This window comes from Heloderma suspectum, chromosome 9 (assembly GCF_057233095.1).
Source record: "Heloderma suspectum isolate Gila_16-S chromosome 9, 16-S_ref, whole genome shotgun sequence".
Taxonomy (NCBI): domain Eukaryota; kingdom Metazoa; phylum Chordata; class Lepidosauria; order Squamata; family Helodermatidae; genus Heloderma; species Heloderma suspectum.
Genome location: NC_139466.1, coordinates 16,419,832 through 16,434,171, shown reverse-complemented (window position 1 = coordinate 16,434,171; position 14,340 = coordinate 16,419,832). Strand labels below are relative to the sequence as shown.

The following is a 14,340-nucleotide window of genomic DNA, read 5'->3' as shown; positions in this document are numbered from 1 at the left end:
CTAAAGGAAGATGTGCTATCCTCTATGTAGCCTAGTCATTCCTCAAACTGTGTATACTGCTGTAATTGCAAACAAGTTTTGGAGAAGTATGAAGGGATTTGCATCCCTACACCTCCCTCCCTTTTCTAATCCTCTCCAATCTAGGCAGGGGAGAAGCACAAAGATGTAAACCCCTTTGTGCTTACCAATATTTTCTAAAGCTCTACCTGTGCTGCACTTTGAACTTCTGAGGCCCACACTGCTCTTTGACATTTTAAAATAAAAACTACCCTTTAGATAAAAGTTAAAGATACAGAGTCATAATTGTAATAAGGCACATATTTAGAGCAATCCTTATGCAAAGTCATGGGCCAGTAGTCAACAGGGCACAACAGGTAATGTAAATTATGTTGCGCTAGCATAAACTACTCTAGCACAACACCAACAGCATTAGCTGGCGCACTGAGATCCCAGGGATGTAATTTCCTGCAATGGAATTTACATTAGCAGTTGCACCCCACTGGATACTGCCCATGGTAAAGGTTTGCATTTCATGCATTCTCTTGGGTTCAAATCCAGCTGTTTTATGAATGCTATTGTTTCATGTCCCAATATACTATTATTCCCACAATTTCAGTTAACAATATAATGCCTGAATGTGCAGAAAATGCAAGTTGCCAACTGAACAGGTGTGCAAAAATGTACCTTCCAGTGCTTATCATTGTAAAAAGACATGATATTCTCCTTAGCTTCATGATATTGCCATTCTTCTGATAACTAACTTTCATGCATGTGATTACTAATGCCATTAAGATTACTTTCAGTATTCAGTAATAATCACTAGTTATTTTACTCCTGAGGTTTGGAAAAGGTGGCCTTTTTTACTCTATGCCAAACCTTAAGCAGGGTTAAAGTTGTAAAGTATTGAATATGCAAAAAGCAGTGCAACAATTAGTAAAGATTTCCCACATACTAAGTTGGAATAATTCCAACTGTAATTTTCCAGAAAGAACTGCAAAAATAGAAAGGAGCTCATTCCAAAGTACAACAATTCTGTTTAAAAATTTCACAAGGTACTGACAGGAGAATTCTGCAGAAAAAAAATCCAATGTTTATGATAAAGTTTACACCCGAAGTATGTTGGAAAACATAAAAACCAATCATTCCTTCTTTACTTTCCAACAATCTACAAACATCAGGATTGAACAGGCACCCACAAATGTACTCAGCAGTCAGTCAAGGGCAATTGCCCTGGCATTCTGGAGAGCAGCACAAAGGTCCTCTCCCCAGGGCTTCCATTTGCTCCGGAGCTTGGAGGGGTAAAGAAACAGGAGTCTTTTCCAAGTAGTAGGAGGAGAAACCCTTACTAGTTCTTACCTTCTCCATGTCACTGTAAATGACTGTAGACCTAGTCTTTCTTAGCTCTCTGCAGGTACCACAGGACTCAAGGGATGGGGTTGGTGGTAGCCACAAATAACGACTGGCTAGCAAGACAAACAAATGTTGTACAATCCCAGGACTGAATACGTAGTTTTCAGTCTCCTGTACATATCCCCCTTTACATATCCATTTTCACAGAAACACTGGCCATGGACTGACTTTGTACAGGAAAAAAGAAACCATAAAATCTAGAACCTCTTGCCTACTGCACATTACTTGGCCTTCCTTTAACTTTGTAAAGCAATATACGTTTAACATCCAAGCACAGAAATTAACAACTCTCCTTGTTGCCAACAACTTAATGCTGAGTCAGTATCTCCATAAGAACATAGAAATTACCACAATTCATCTAACTCAGCTTTGTCTTCCAATATCAACCAACCAGATACTCCAGAGAAGTAGATGAGGATATGACGATGATGTCCGTTTACTGCTGTCAGACTGTACAATCTATTAATCAAAGTGATGGAGGTCATGCTTACACCTTCCATGACTAATATCCCCAATAAAACCATCCTCCATATATTTGTATAATCATTTGATAACCATGGGCCTGTACCAAATTAGCTATGGTACCATCTGGTCTTGTTGTTATGGATACTTTTCAGCTTGTGCAGCCTGAAGATACTGACAGGCTGCTTGGAGGACTAAGGCTAACTACTTACTCTTGCTCCTCCTGGCTAGTGAAATCTGCGAGGGCTAGCCTTACAATATGGATATCAGAATTCTTCAGTATCTCACCAAGGGAGGGAGTAGTTCTAGTGGTCCTGAAGGAGGCAGTAATAAAACCACTGTTGAAGAAGCTGCGTCTGGCTATGGAGAATTATCATCCAGTTTCAAATCTAACATTTCTGCTTAAGGTCTTGGACCAGATGGTGTCATATCAACTCCAGGCAGTTTTGGATGACACTGAAAATTTAGATCCATTCCAATCTGGCTTCCAGCCTGGATTTGGGACAGAAACTGCTTTGGTTGCCCTCATGGATAACTTACTCCAGGGAATGGATGTGGTAAGTATGATCATACGGGTTCTGCTGGACCTCTGAGTGTCTTTTGATCCCATTGACCATGGTATCCTTCTGGATCACAACATCTCTATGGGATGGGGCTTGCAGGCATTGTGCTACAGTAGCTCCAGTCACTCCTCGGGGGATGAACCCAGAAGGTGGTGCAGAGGGACTTTTGTTCCACCCCTTAGCAACTGATATTTGGGTTGCCTCAAGGTTCTGTCTTTTCCCCCTATGTTTTTCAACATTTACATGAAACTGCTGGAAGAAGCCATCCTGAAGTTCAGGCTGAGGTGTCATCAGTAATCAGATGACACACAGCCATCTCTTTTCCACAATCTAATCTCATGGACAGGTGTCTTAGGGCAGTATGGGAGGCATGAGGTCTAACAAACCCGAAGCTTAATCTGGATAAATTGGAAGTACTGTGGATTAGGAAATCTGCTAAACTGGAGAGATTTAGTTCTGACTTTGGATGGGGTCACACTCACTCTGAATGTTCGGGTACAGAGTCTGGGAACGGTCCCAGACTTAGTGCTGGTGATGGAGGCACAGGAGGCATCAGATGCCAGGACTGCTTTTTAACAGCTTGGAGCCACAGCTGCCAAAGAAGCCTATCTAGAGAAAGCTGCCCTAGCCACAGTGACACATATCTTGGTTATGTCCACATTAGATTACTGTAATGTACCTGTACATGGGGCTGCCCTTGAAGCCTGTTCAGAAATGGCAGCTGCTACATAGTGCAGCAATTAGTAAGCTTGTGGGAGCTAGATCCTTGAATCATACTACACCTATTCGGTATCATTTCCATTGGCTGCATCAAGCCCCTAAAAGCTTACACCAGGGGTAGACATATCCCATAAACCCCAGCCATTATAGCCAATGGTCAGGGATTATGGGAACTGTAGTCCACTACATCTGGAGGGCACCAATTTGCCTACCCCTGTCTTATAGTATTCTGTGTGTTACAGGGGGTAGAATTGGGGAATGAGTGCTATGAGCTGCAGTATACATGTATCAGGAGAAATCACCCCCATATATAGCGATCTATCACCCCACGTATAACATCTATCTAGCATAACAGGGGAAGGCCCTCCGAGGTGAGGTGTCCTCCCCCTCTGTGTGAACTGCTCTGCAGAGGCCTGAACAAAGAGCACTGCATGTCTCATGTCCCATGCTAGCAAGAGCCCTGAACAGGGATACTCTTTCTAGAGAGTGAGGATACACTGCAATATTTTCTTGCAGATCCTGCTTGTTTATTTCAGTCACCAATTCTAATTGTGAGTTAGATAATAAAGGTTGGGTCAGACCGGACACTGTCCACTAACAATTCACACACTAGCCCCAGATAATGGAGCTTATTGTTTCTGTTTCCAGGAAGCAACTTGTTAGAGAGGCCTGAGCATTGATGAGACTTCAGAAGCAATAAGCCAACACTTACATCATCTAGACCAGCCTTCCCCAACGTGATGCCCTCCAGACATGTTTGGACAATAACGCCCAACATCTCCAGCCAGCATGGTGATCAGCATGCTGATCTATCCCCCACATTTCAGCGCAAGGCAAACTTTGAAGCAGGAAGAGATAGAGATGTGGAAGCCTGGAAAAACATTGGGGAAATTCAGAAAAAATGGTTTTGCTCCATTTTTTCCCCCCGAGGGCCATGCCGTTTTTGTTTTCCCCCTGAAAAACTGGACAAATTTAACAGCTTTGGATTATGAAATATTTTCCTTTAGAATTTAAAACAAAGTATTTATATATTGTTACCCAGCCTTTATTCCCCCCAAAATGATTTATAAAAACTATATAATAAGAACACTTTTATGATATGCACTTTGTGCATTCTTGACAGTGAATGTGCATTCTTGATAGCTTGTGTTTTGTTCTATAGAGCCTTGTGTTTCTGATGCTTGTAGCAGTTAATAAATGTAGTTCTAATCTATTCAGACAATAATTACAACTTTACTGCATTTACTTTTATAAGTTTTAAAATATAATGATAATTTTATGAGCAAACTAAGTCATACATAAAATAACTTAAGGAACAGAAAGGTTACTTTATGCTCCTAAAGCAACCTTTCCCAACCTGACGCCCTCTGGATGTTTTGGATTACAGTGCCCAGCATTCCTGACCATTGGCCATGCTTCCTGAGGCTGATGGGAGCTGAAGTCCAAAATATTTGGAGGGCACCAAGTTGGGGAAGGTTATCTTTAAAGCAACAAAGTGATTTTAGATCTGTAAAGAGCACTAAAAAAAGTATTGCTTATTTTTCCAGGAAACTTTTTTTCCCCATGGCCTCAAAATTTCCAGAAATTTTACATCTCTAGGAAGAGAATAGATAACCAACCTACCTACTAGGAAGGCAACAACTGTTGGTCTAAGAACTATGTGATGGAGGGAAGGCTTGAGTGTGACTTATCCTTTAATTCACCACCAGAGAACATGACACTAAGTCCATCTGTCAGGTAGGTTAGGCCAGGGCAATCCTGCCCTTAAATCCACCAAGGGGCTCCAATCTGTAGGGACTTGAAATCTTGGAGAAGGGTGAGGCCACAGTAAAATTGACAACCCCAAGTGGGACTGATTGCACAGAATAAATCACGGCAAAATAATCTACTACACCCTTCCCCGACCTGGGGCCCTCCAGATGTTTTGGACTTCACCTCCCATCAGCCCCAGCCTGCATAGCAAATGATCGGGAATTCTGGAAGTTGTCATCCAAAACATCTGGAAGTTGGGGAAGGCTGATCTACTTACTAAATAGAAAAACTATTTGGAGATGGATGCAGAAGACTGTCTTGACAGAAATAGGAATTCTAATTCATAATCCATTCCTGCATGCAAGCTGGTGAAATGTTTGAGAGGATTATAAAAATGTATAAACATCTATTTGTCAAATTGTGAATGGGTCACTCAAATTGAGAGAGGAGCTTAATAGTATTCTGCAGGGGCCATTTCTGCGCAAGATTTTAGTTAATGAAGCAGATAAATGAGCAGAGCGTACCCTTATTACTTTGGCAGGTGACCCAATCCTAATACAGTACAAATTATACGGCAGAATTATTTCATAAATAGAAGGACTTAGCCTAGAACTATGATAGAGCTCAGAATATTATCAAGTGCTTATTCACAAAAGGAAGAAAAACAAACAAAAATGGATTCTTGAAGTAGGAGTCAACGAATTCAGAAGTAGTGGAAAGGAAAGCCATGGCGGGGACTGTGAATCCTACTCTAAGTAAGATGAATTAATGTAACATGCTTCAAAAGATTTACACGAAATGTCAAAAGTCCAAGATGTATCACAGTCCAAGAAAATCTGACAGATAAATATGCATAGTAAGAACATGTGCCAAATGTACCTTAGCTGCTCAGTCAACAATCTCTCTCAACTATTACACCACATATCCATGTGAAATACACATCATCCACACAAACAATCCTTCCTCTGGAGGCTACCAATTTGTTGCAGCTTGATGAGAAAAAAAGTCAAACAGGCACCTGTTCACTTGCCTGTGATTAGGTCCAAGTGGAGACAATTCTTACTCTCTACAGGTAACCAGGGGAACAGTTCTTCAAGAACAGTTTAGGCAACCTTAATACCAATCATCACTCCACTGCTACAAAATAAAAGCATTCTTAAGACTGGCAGAAACAAGTGGCCAGTATGTTGCAATATCTGTTCGTTTAAAATAAAAACAGAAGAAAATTATCTTTTTCACATGGCTACTGCTATAGAACTCTTTTTGAATAATGCAAGATGAAGTGTACACTGCACTAACAACTTATGTTGCTATATATAATGTTTTTTCTGGGGCACTATATGTATGAGCCACAACTGACTGCAAGTTCAAATATACTGAGAAACATGGGGAGCACAAGGATATATTGAGGACAAACTGCAAAATGTTACAATGAAAAAGTGTAACATGCTTTTGCAAAGGATAACCTAGTTCCAGAAATACCATCTCAGTAGAGAATATTCTATGAGGAAGATGAAGGACCTGAGTATCCTAAGGTGATATCCATAACGAAAAAACTGCTTAAGCAAAATATTGTTGTTAAAACTATTTATCCTCTCTTATAGCTGAATATAGCTGCCCAGGTCTTTAAAGCAAGCAGTCTCGCATCCAAGGTGGCATTTGCTTGAACTTTTTATAGCCTAGCATGGCATTCTGCATTAAAAACCCTGAACCATCCTACTCAAGTAGAGGTGGCTGCTGGCTACATGAGTAACTCCCCACAGGTCAACTGCAAACACAACAGCCTGATTTGCACATAAGGATGACCCAGAGTATGGGTTGAGTATGAGTTGTACTGAATCATGGGTTGTCATTACATGAGAACTCTGTCCTATGGTTTAACTATAAGTTGTTAACCACAAATGACCCAGGAAGAGAACCCATGGTTTGTGGTTGGGTTGTGAAGACTAGGTTGTTTGTGGTTAACAACCCAGAGTTAAAGCATTGTGCAGGGTTTGCATATAACAACATATGATTCAACAACAACCCATACTCTGTGTTGTCGCTATGTGTGCAGGTCAACAGCTCATAGAAAAAAGTTTGAGGTAGCGGTTGTAGTGCTGATCTACACTGGGTGACCTTGAATAAAAAGAGTGGTCCATATAAACCACCAAAAGAACTTTGGCGGAAGCGTAAGATTTAAATAACTTAGAGAAAAAGGGAACTAGCATAACCAACCAGATCTACCACCAAGCATGGTGCCTTCCATACATGAAAGAAACATTTCTCACCGCACGCATATCAGCATGTGATTAATACATGCTTATGTGATCTTGCAACAGGCGTATTTTTTCACTGTAAATGTGACTAAATTGCGCAATCTCCCATCAGACCTACCACATATATTAGGAGAAGCAAAACAGATTTATTGAACAAACAACTGTAATTAAATTGCTAATCAGAAATTACCAATATTAAATATCCAATAGTAATCTTCAAGTAGTAATAAAGCAGTTACACTCATTTTCTGAAAAACTTTGATTAACTGGAGCATAACTTCGAAGACATTGAGCCTTCAGTTGAGGAAGGGGGATCTAAATGGCTTTTGCATATTTAAGCCTCTTTTTGTGTATGGAATCAAGGTGAAAATAATACTAATGGGAAAAGCGGTATTGGGGTCCTTACATTCTGTTTGGGGCACGGGAGATAAACTATCAGGGTTGCTTATATTTGCAGATCAATGTTCTGAAGCTGTATACCCTGCAGACAAGAACCATTTAAGCAGTACAACTGAACTAGGAGCCTTTCTGGCCGAAGACTGGGATAAAAAATAATAACACTCTAAATAAATAAATGATTCCCAAACACCAAACATCCTTTAGCAAGAATCTGTTCTTCTAGGACCTATAAACACAGAAAAATTCTACATGTATCATCAGCAATTTTATCTCTTCTTGGTGTGTGGACACTCACAAAATACAAAAAGGTAGCCATATTAGTCTGTTGCAGCAAAAACAACTAAGGTCACAATCCTACGCACGGGAAAATGTCCTACAACTCCCAGCATTCCTCAGCGAGCACTACTGACTGAGGAATGCTAGGAGTTGTAGGACTTTTTTTCTGTCTAAACATGCATAGGATTGCATCCTAAAAGTGGTACCCTAAAGACTAACCCATTCATTGTGGCATAAGCTTTGGTGGGCCGGATCCCACTTTGTCTGATACCATAATAAATGGGTTAGTCTCTAAGGTGACATCAAGCTCTGATTTGGCAAGTTATCCATGTCTTGGTCACATCACGCTTAAGATTATTGCAATGCTACTATAGGGCTATCCTCAAAGAGCATCCAGAAGCTTCAATTGGTGCAAAATGCAGCAGCTAGGCTGCTAACTGGTGCACAGTATCAAGAACATGTTAGTCTAATTGAAAGACTACCAACTGTTTTCTGGGCTCAATTCAAGGCATTGGCTTTAATCTTTAAAGCCCTAAATGGCTTAGGGCCTGGCTATCTAAAGGACTTCCAGTGAACCTCTCTGGTTATTAAGATCTGCAGGAGAAGCCCTTTTAAGGATGTTGTCACTTGCAGAGCCCTGTTTGATGGGCACATGTAAAAGGGCTTTCTCCTGTCACTCCCAAATTATGGAATGCAATCCCTTTGGAATTATGATAGGACCACACTCCCCCTACTTTTAGAAAAGGTGTCAAGATATCTTTTTAACTTGGTCTTTTAATTGTTTAGTGTTTTTTATTGCTGTTTTAACGTTTGTTGTTTTTCACATTGTTGTACACCATCTTGGTGGTTTTTAGAAAAAGCCAGTATAAAAATACTTTAAAAAATATTTTTTAATTACTATGCATGCCTACTCAGACGTGAGCGCCACTGAACTCAATCCGGCTTACATCCAGGTATGTGTGTACAGGATTGCAGCCCTACAGTACAATCCTGTGCATGTCTACTCAGAAGTAAGCCGCACTGAACTCAATGGTGCTTACTCTCAGGAAAGTGTGCAGAGCATTGCGGCCTTAGTTGTTTTTTATTCACAAAATAGTAATCAAATACGTCCAGAGAAGCCAGTAAGTCCCAGAGAATTACACAAACTGCTAATAACTTTTCAACACTTTGTCACAAACATCTCTGACACTACAGGCAGGACCAAGTGTTACGTAATTTCAAATATGACCTTGATTGAGGCAAAGATGGGGAACCTTTTTCCTACGAAGGGCCATTGATTTCTAGTTTTTTAAGAGAAGAGAAAGAAATGGAAAATGGAGGGGAGAAAGCCGAAGAGAGATAAAGGACAAAGAAAAATACACCGTGTAAAGTGGGTCATATTTCAGGTTGGGATAAAGACTGGTCCTGGGTCTTAAAATCAGGAATATTATTGCTCTGTTGAAGTAAAACCATGTCAACCTCCCGCCAGTTTCCTGAGCAACACTGAACTGTTTTGTAGTCAATATTCAGGACATAGGTCATTGTCCCCTTATTATATTAAGAGAAAGACAATGCATGACCACCATGTAAACCAGAGACACAAACTTTTACATTGTGGAACCAGCTATATTTCACTTGTAAGACACCCCAAATCTATAACCATCATGCAAAGCAGCCAAACACCTTATTTAAAGCCTTCTGCTATGTCCAACAGAGTGCTTTGACGCCAAGGCTAAAAATCAGAGTTGATGCTCCAGAAGGGCCCCAACAAGCATCTTCATTGGTGGCCCCAAGGTCTGGATTTCAATGCTTCTCCTTAAACAAGGTGCCTCCAGGGAGCAGTCAGTAATACCTGCACCACTTTGCAAGCAAATCGTAATGTTTTGCAGCAAGAGACGTTTGTGTGTTCAGAGCACACCCACTCATGTTTACGAACTCCAGGCCCCTTCCTCAAGAGCACTTAACCCCGCTGTGTTCTTGCCTAGGACAAGGAGCGTCGATGCCTTCTGCTAGCGAGGCTGACCAATCCGAGGACGGGGGGAGCGGGGATTTCTGCATAGATGAAAACACAGGCGGCTGCCGAGTAGGCCCCACCATCAAGAACTGCATGTGACGCACTTCTGTAACCTGACTCCCCACCCAGCCCCGCGGTGCTGACAAAAACCCTCCTTCCCACAAGAGAAGAGCAACGATAACGGAAGATGTAGCTCTGCAGGTCACCTCTGAAAATCCGCCACAGCCTTGAAGGGGAGGGGAACCGAGCCGGCATCTCCAGGGGAAAGGGGCCGAGTCAAGCCTCGGATAGAATGAAACAAACATGGGGTGTGGCAGCCAAATGCGCTTCCTCCTCTCCTCCTCTCCCCCCCCCCCCGCCTCCAACCCGCAGGAAGGAAACTACCGAATAAGGGCTACAGCCGCGGTGTGGAAAGCCTCGAGGGCTGCGCTCCGGGAGACTCACAATTTACCTAGAGCGACTGCCAAGTTGATCAATACCGTACCGTGCCCTGCCCCCCACTAGTAATGAAAGTGGATACAAGGAAATATTTTACTCGGATAGTAACAAGTCAACTGAAAAGGGCAAACGCACTGGCGGTAGAGCTAAGGCATCTTCCAAACCTGGGAGCAGCATGCCCCTGAGAAGTCAAATCCACGAAATGGACCCTGCCATCCTTCCTCAAGACCAAAACTAAGTAAGCCTAGACCCAAGGAAAATCGAATCAAGCTCCCCACTTAGGGCTACTTACATCCCCCTATTTTCAGTCCCCTCTCCACACACACGGACCCACCGGGTCACTAAAATGCCAGATCCCTCGGTGGAAGGGAAGTAAAACGTCTGGGAAAGCGGGACCACTTCCTACCTGGATAAGGGCTCAGTTTCTGTGAGAGATGAGAAGGGGGAGGGGGGCGACAGGCGAGTATCTAAAACAAAAGTGGCGCCAAAAAAAATCCCCAAACCATTAAACAGCCTCCTTCCGCCCCCTCTTCCCCTCCCACCCGGCCGCGACCCAGCGGGGCTCTCAGCAGCACACGGACTTCAAAAAATCACCGGGACATGGGTTTGGATCCCCCACCCCCACTTGAAACTGGCCACCCTAAACACAAAGGCGGGGAAGGCAAGACGAGGAGCGCAGGGCTACAATCCTAGGCACGTTGACTCGGGAGTAAACCCCACTGAATTCAGAGCAACTTATTTCCGAGTAAACATAGGAAATCGAGTTGCGAGTCCTTTCTCGCTAAAAGTGTCGGGAGGGAAATGGACAAAAAAGAAATCCCCTTACCACCACCAAGTTTCCCAAACAGCCCATGTTTACTATTGATGGGGAGAAAGCCCAAGCAAAGTTCCTGCCCTGCGTAGGGATCAGCGTCCATTCCTCCCCTCAAAAAATGCCCGTCCCTTTTCCAAAGTCACGAGGAGGGCAAAAAAAAAAGAGAAAAAGTTGCGGGCCTTTTCGGCCCAATCCCAGGCATGTGGGCTCACAACAACTTAACTCCCAGCAATTCCGGTGGGGCTTGCATGCGAATGTACACAGGATCACAGCCTTTAATTAAAAAGTACAGGTATACATGTTTTCCTTTCCCCCTCTCGTCTTTCCGCAGGGCCCTCTGCAGGGTGAAAAACACCCTTCCCAATCCTGGCCTGTCAAGTGCGTGGAGGTGTCGAAACCGTTCCCAACGGCCCTGCGTCCCCCTACTCAAAACTCGCCTCCCCTTGTTTACTCGAGGCCGAGCAGCCAGCCAGCCAGGCCGAGGAAAGTAAGGGAGGGGAGAACAGAAGAGGAAAATACGGGGGGGGGGGAGGAAAAGAGGCGAAAGTCGGAGCAGCGTTTCTAATAAGAACCCCCCTCCTCCAAACACCTTTCACCTCCCTATCCCCCCCCCGCGATGCACACCTTCCTCACCCCTCCCCAGTCACACAATTGCTCGAGTCCTCCATCTTGCCAGCAACCCCCTTTTCACACAAACACTACCGTAGCAGCCTCCCCCACTCTTTTTTCTCCTCCCCCCCTTTTCTCCTCCTCCCTCCTCTCAACTGGAGATCATGGGGGGGGGGGGCTGCGAGAGAGAGAGAGAGAGAGAGAGAAGGAACCGGAGCCAGGCTCCATTTTATTTGCGCCCAGCGGCGGGGCCTAGGCCTTTTCCCTCTCCCTCTGAAGCGGCGGGTTGCGGGGGGGGGGGGGATCGGGGAAGCGATTTCGAGCTGGAGTAAGTGGTGGTCGCGGGGCCGGGGGTCCCTTCGGGGCGCCGAGGCCCAGTCCCTCCCTTCCTTCCGTCCTTCCTCCCTCCGCCGCCTTCTTTCCCCCAGGGAGAGCCGCGAGCAGAGGCGGGCAGGCGGGCGGGCGGGCAGGCGAGCGTGTGTGTCTGTTTTCACCCCTCTCCCTCCGCCGCTCGCTCGCTCGCTCGCTCGCTCGGCCCCGCGTCCTCCATCTTGCCTGCGCTACGAGTTTCCCCTCAGACTCGAGCTGCTGAGGCCTGGCCTGGCCTGGCCTTACAGGCACACACATCGATCTCTCTCTCTCTCTATATATATATATATCTATATTTAAAATTCGTATTACCGGCGGCCGCTCCGGATCTCTCCCCTGCCCCCCCCCCACACACACACACACATCTGTGCGTATAAATATAGCGCGCGCTACTCCCCTCAGGATTTATTTTTTTAACTTCCTCCCGGAGAGCGCGCGAGCAAGCGAGCGAGGAAATTCAAAATAAAACTTCCAGAAGCTTCCCCGCCGCGATCGAACTTACCTCGCCCGGCCGGAGGCTTGAGAGGCCTGGACTGGCGCTGACGGCTCCTCGCACGGGTCTTGCGCGCCTTTTTTTTTTTTTTTTTTGAGGAGGGGGGGTGACTTTATTTCTCGCCGCCTCTCGAGCTCCGCTCCGCTCCCCCCCCTCTTTTCCTCTCACTTCCAAGGCCAACAACAACTCGGCTCGGGTCGACCCCTTACCTTCAAGGGCCCCCCCTCCCTCGGCGGGAAAATGCAAGGGGCCTAGCAAAGGCCGAGGAGGATGTGTGTGGTAGTAAAGGGGGGGGGTCTCTCGAGCGTGCGGGTTGAGAGCAGCAGCAGCAGCAGCGGCGGGGGGGGGCAAGGGAGCCAAACGGGCGGATTATTTAATTTGGCGGCGGCGGCGGCGGCGCTGGGGATTGTTTGGGGTGCTCGCAGCTCGGCGGCTGGCGAGCGAATGGAGGGCGCAGGCGCCACCTGGCGGCCACTGAGCACGCTCCGATCTGCTGGGCCTAGAGCGGCACCTGCCGGGCGGACTCGGCAACGCGGCGAACGGGGAGAAGGCCATATGCGCAGAACGGCTCCGTTTTCCATCCGGGCTGGAGGAGAACGGGGTAAACAAGGTGCCGCGCATGCGCGGCGGATGCAGCCCCCCCTTTTTTTTTTCTTTTGCTGCTTGCTCCTTCTCCGCCATCGCCACGCCCTCCCGTGCGCTACGTCACCGCTGCCGTGGAACCCGCCCCGGGCTGTTCCCCAGCGCGCGCGGGGGAGGCTCGAGTCGGCACGTAGCGCCCAGCGGAGGAGGAGCCCGCCGGCCGCGGTGGAAGCCGAGGCGGCCGGCGAGCGCGTGTCCCGCGCCCAGGGGGCCTTCGCGGCGCTCAGCTGCTGAGCGCCAGCCCTGGGCCGCGCCCAATTCCTCTCCGGTGGGTCTACTCTTAAGTAAGAGCAGCATGGGCTGCACAGCTCTCTGTCGCCTTGCTTGAGAGCAGGTCGCGCGGAACGCTGTAGGAGCCGCGTCTGAGGAAATGCGCCCAGCGTCCGGCGGCCCGGGCCGCTGCGATACTGTGTGCGCTGGCTCGGGTGTAAGCCCCGCCGCAGGCTTGCTTCCGAGGAAACGGCGGCAGGGTTTCCGCGGTCCCGTGCATGCTTGCTTAGGAGTAAAGCCCATGAAATTCAACAGGAGTTTCTTTTTTTTCCCCCATGTTAGTATGTTGTAGCAAAAACAGCAGGGTCTTGGGGCACCGTAGAGACTGAACAAGTTTGTTTCGGGAAAAGCTTTCGTAGTCGCTGCCCGCTCTGTTTGTGAGTAAACAGGCCTCGGTTCAGGCTGCGTGGCTGCTGCAATGCTATGCACGCTTTCTTGGGAGTAAGCCCCACTTCACGGCACAGGATTTGTTTTCGCGTAAACACGGGCGAGGTCCGGCTATCATGGATAAGATGGTTGCTGCAAGCAACAGGCTGCTGCCTATGCTTCCTTGGGAGCAAGCGCCATTGTACTCTGGAGGACTTGCTTCTGAGTATGACTGCTGCTGTCCTACGCATACCTGGTGAGAACAGGCCCACTAGTTACAGGAGAGTAACTTATTTTTGAGTGAACGGGCTAGGATTGGAAAGACGTGAAAGAACTGCAGGCAAGCAAGTAGTTGGACAGTGGTTGCTTGCATATGACAATTCATTTAAAAGAGACAGACCTCATCAAGTTATACTAGAACGTATTAATGGTTTTAGAAGAAAAACATAAAAAAAATATGGATCTCTACCAATGGTGGGCAGGGGAACCACTTCTAAAATAACTAG

The 14,340-nt window shown here is 46.1% G+C and overlaps 1 protein-coding gene across 4 annotated transcripts in view; it reads right to left on the bottom strand.

The window, feature by feature from the left end:
- STAG2 (STAG2 cohesin complex component) overlaps positions 1–13,031 on the bottom strand; it is an 85,924-nt gene extending 72,893 nt beyond the window's left edge. The window contains exon 1 of one of the 4 annotated variants that reach the window (XM_084813799.1): positions 12,566–13,031. The gene's annotated coding sequence lies outside the window, so the exon portion shown is untranslated. Of the gene's footprint in view, positions 1–10,039; positions 10,128–11,097; positions 11,427–12,375; positions 12,430–12,565 lie in introns of those variants that run through there. The other 3 variants (XM_084813803.1, XM_084813802.1, XM_084813800.1) reach the window with 3 other exon arrangements.
- Positions 13,032–14,340: the final 1,309 nt, after the last annotated feature.